Source organism: Priapulus caudatus, unplaced genomic scaffold (genome assembly GCF_000485595.1).
Source record: "Priapulus caudatus unplaced genomic scaffold, Priapulus_caudatus-5.0.1 Scaffold97, whole genome shotgun sequence".
Lineage (NCBI taxonomy): Eukaryota > Metazoa > Priapulida > Priapulimorpha > Priapulimorphida > Priapulidae > Priapulus > Priapulus caudatus.
In genome coordinates this window covers 80,953-85,530 of record NW_014577158.1, presented here as the reverse complement: position 1 = coordinate 85,530, position 4,578 = coordinate 80,953, and the positions used below count along the sequence as shown (strand labels likewise).

The 4,578-nt window shown below is 39.6% G+C and overlaps 1 long non-coding RNA gene across 1 annotated transcript in view; it reads right to left on the bottom strand.

Annotated features, from left to right (window-relative positions):
- Positions 1-171: 171 nt before the first annotated feature.
- The window catches only part of LOC106805030, a 6,931-nt gene continuing 2,524 nt past the window's right edge, over positions 172-4,578 (bottom strand). Inside the window, exon 3 of the long non-coding RNA XR_001393389.1 lies at positions 172-262. This is a non-coding gene — a long non-coding RNA (uncharacterized LOC106805030). The remainder of the gene's footprint in view (positions 263-4,578) is intronic.

Sequence of the window (4,578 nt, the reverse complement as noted above, 5' to 3'; positions counted from 1 at the left end):
AACACGTTGTTTTCGTCATTATTGACATCGTCCGTTAACGTGACATCAGGTGCTATCATGTGCTACATATCTTTATGGTATTAATTATTGATCATGCTAACGAACACGTTGTTTTCGTTGTTAAGGCTGTCATCTGCTAATGTGACGTCGGCTGTGCTTCTAACTCACTCGGCGAGTTTCCCGTGTTATCGTGCATCCTCCTCCGTGCCTCAAGCAGCTTCTTCCGTCGTCTCTCATTCTCCTTTCGCTTCAACTCTGCAGCCTGGCAGAAAAAATTAGCATTACAATGCATTATTACGTGCTTAGCTGTATTTCGACAAACGTTTGTGATGAATCGCAATGTACTTGGTTCCCAGAATGACTTTAAAGTTGATCAAACTCGCAGCTAAATGCATACATAGACCTACTGTGAGCTTGCATATGTTGCGAAAATTTCAGTACAACTCATTTGTATTGCTACTTTCATAACATTTCTTCTCAAAATCTAAATGAAATTACTTCTCTTACGAACGTAGCACCACAGTGATGTTATACACATCCGGGACACAGAGGAGCGATCTACTTGATTCATTAACAGTTCCTTTATATTATAAAACAAGCTATAACTTATTATTCGAAGTTTATTCAGTACGAAATTGTGAAATTTGTTTAAATCATATGTTATCTATATTACTTATGCAGCCAGGAAACAAATATACTGTTTTCGTTCCAGGAACCATTTGCGCTATGGCGTATGGATACTATTTTGCGTTATCTGGTACTTCGTTAAAATATAACTCCCGTGCCGTCTTGTCCAACATTTTGCTACCCGTCAGACTTAAACTCAAGAACAGTTTGACCCACATGTTTCAAATTGCATATAGTTGTTACTCCTATGGGAGAGGTTTGAACGTCCTGTTTGGAGCACGCCAGTGCGACCTACATTCGAGCCACGTCCACTTTTGGCAAAAATGGAAATGGCCATAAGTCAGTTCAGTTCAATGATTTGCTCATCTTCTGTATGTGAATGAATGAGGACTGGCCCCAAAACAGTGCACAGAGGTTTTGATTTTCTTTTTCAATTATGCAAATTAGGTAGATTTTGGGGCAATTTCATTATGCATTTCAGTGTCTGCCTACAGTCAACGATAACTCAAGAACCGTTTGACCCACATGTTTCAAATTGCATATAGTTGTTACTTCCTATGGGGAGAGTTTGAACGTCCTATTTTGCGAGCCACGCCAGTCGACCTACATTCGAGCACGCCCACTTTTTGCGCAAAAAATGGAAATGGCCATAAGTCAGTTTAGGTTTAACGGATTTTTCTCATTTTCTAGTATGTGAATGAATAAGGACTGGCCCAAAACATATCACCGACGGTTTTGATTTCTTTTTAAATTATGCTAATATGTCGATTTTGGCAAATTTCGCTATGGCAATTTCAGTGTCCTGACCTATGCGTCAACGATAACTCAGGAACGTTTGCCCACATCGTGTTAAAATTGCATATAGATTTGTTACGCTCCATGGCAAGGTTTGCAACGTCCTATATTTGGCAGGCACTGCCATCTACTTACTTTCGAGTCACGTCCACTTTTGGCAAAAATGGCAAATCATGGTCCATAAGTCACGTTCAGTTCAAATGGATTTTGCTCCAATTCTAGTGATGTGAAATGAATAAGCGACTGGCCCGCAAAACATTCCACAAGGTTTTGATTTTTTTTTTTTAATTATGCAAATTAGGTAATTTTGCAATGGTTCCTACGCGAGAAGTTCTGTTCAAAAAAAGCCAGACCGGTAAGAAAAGACCATTTGTGGATTTAAATATCCCAGTATTTCTATCAGTTTTACTATCATGTTGATAGGACACAATCGTCATGGCCTGCTCCTACACGAATGTATTTTACGGACGTTCCACAACGTTGTGCGGAAACGTTGCAACAATATCTGACAGCAATAAGCGACTAATAACATTTAACATGACGTAAGTTAATTAAGGTTATACCTTAACATGATATGATCTAGTATATTTCCATAAAATATCAAGATGTCAATTTACTAAAGGAAAAAGTATGTATAATAGCATATTACGTATTTAACAGCTCCTATAACGTTTTAAAAACGTTACTACATAGACGTTTGTGGGAAGGCGTGCGAGTGTAAACGTTCGCCAATGGTTTAGAACGTTTCTTAGACGGGCGGCACGTTATATTGCCTGACCTAACCGGCAAACTACAACATTGCGCAGCAAGTTGTGAAAACTTAATGTGTTTTAGCTGGGTTGTTACTCCTCTATGGGAGAGACTGACAACGTCCTATATCAGACGTTTATTTCGCTCTAGCTGAGTTTAACAAACTCGTCAAATCATACCCATATATACGTGCTAATATTTGTGTTTTAGATTCTTACGTTACAGTAATTTGACTGGAATATTTTTTGTTTTTATTTGCGCGATATTTCGAAAACCAAAATGGCGATCATTGTAGGCGATAGCCGCCAGTCTCTCGTCAGATTTCAGACTTTCAGATATCTGAAACATTTATTTTGGCATAAAAAACTGTTATGCATCTATGCATTAATCACAGTATATAATTGGAGATATGCTATATAATGGGAGTTCTTCCAATATATATTCTCTTGGCTTTATATACGTACGCCGCCTACGCCCTCTTCTTCACACCTAAGGTGAGGCTACAGTGTCATTTTGGACGAAGTGGGTGCGAGAAAAATAAGATGTGAAATCAGAAGACGTGTTGGCGGACGTCATGGGTTTTAGAAGGTGACTGTGGATGTGTATGTGAGTGGTAAAATGGCGTTGAGTTAGAAGGTGGTTAATGATAGCATATGAAAGGCGCTTGGGTTACTGGTGAATACGGAAGGTTTGGGTAGTGTAGGAAGGCTAGGATAGGCGATGGAATAGGGGCAGGGTAGTATTATACCCGAGGTTTTCTACAATTGATGTGAAAGAGAGGTCCAGTGGAAGATCAACATTAGTGATGGGCTGACCGACTGCAAACACAGTGACATTTATCTAGATAACTTCATTTATCTTTGCGTCAAGATGGACAGTTAAATGTACATTAGTTGTCTTTGCTATATGCGTACGGGGCAATTCGTGTAAATAGTCTCACCCAAGTGTGCTTATTATGGCTAAACAAAACTGTTTGTTTTTACAAGTAATCTTTTTGTTCCTCTTATAGTATCTTGCACTTGCTGCAGTAGACATGTTAGTCTACCCAGAGTGTGTTTATGATGCTAAAAAAAACTGTTGTTTTTTACGAGTAATTTTTTCTATCCTTCTTATATTCGTTGCATGATGTCGTAGCAAGTAGACATGTAGTTTTCCTGTTGTTATCGCACAGGAAGCGAATTTGATCCAGATGGGCAGTCCCGTAGCGTCCGTTGCCCTGCTGGGGATGTCCCTACCCATTAGACCGAGCGACGATGTTATGTCAGTTGGAAGTCAAGAACCGGGACAGAGGCCACTATCAGTTGCCAGTCTGTGCAGAGAGTGAAGCGGTCGAGCAGAGATGAGCATCGACGAGGTATACACAATCTGTGAAGCACAGCGGTCGTTTACTCTGTCTCCTTACCTGCATTTCCGGGCTGGGAAAAGATCACGACTTTGGCCAATCGTTAGCACGACGGAAGTAGCTTGTTCGAATGACGCCGCCGAATTGCTATGAACGGTTGGTGGGAAATTAACCCTTTTACAAACCGTCACGTTGAACTTCACATGTATTAAAGTGATATACGTTCACTGTAAAATGAGTACAAAAAAAAATTGTGGGCTTTTTGACAAAATAAAGTAATTCCTGTTTCACCATTTTATGGTTAAATGCTGCATTTAACTTCCTGTTTACATCTTATTGTTTGATGGTAAACATACACTCCGTGACCATACATAGCCCAAAAGGCACACTTCAATCAGCAACAAATTCAAAATGCTTCCAAAGGTTTTTTTGACATTTTTAACTTAGTGAGAGAAACAATCTTACTCAGGTAAAATTGCACGAGACGATTTGTCCAATGTTCTCATTGGAGCCAAGTATCTTAGTGGACTTAGTCGCTACCGAAGCTCAGAGCATATGTCCTCGAAACTTCCCGTAAGTAACGGCTTACGTAATTATTTAATCTCAATATATTAAACTTAGTGACAGTGACGTACACATTGTGAAATAACAGGGCAACATATAGTAGTACCACTACGACGACATTGATATGCAGAGTCAAATGCGTATAGGCGTACGAACCCGAGAACCAGTACGTATTCTAGGACATTTCCGCTGGGCTGCATAAGTAGATATTATAACAGCTAGGATTTTTTTTTCTGTTCAAACAAATTCTCACATTTCGTACTGATAAAACTTCGAATAATAAGTTATAGCCTTGTTTCCTATAATATAAAGGCAACTGTTAATGAATTCAAGTAGCATCGCCTCCTCTGTGGTCCCGGCATCGTCGCTATAAGCATCACTTGGCTGCTGACGTTCCGTAACGGAACGTAATTTCATTTTAGATTTGAGAAGCAAATGTTATGAAACCGGACCTCGCCAGTAGCCAAACGAAATGAGCTTGTGTACATGTTTTGTGGTTT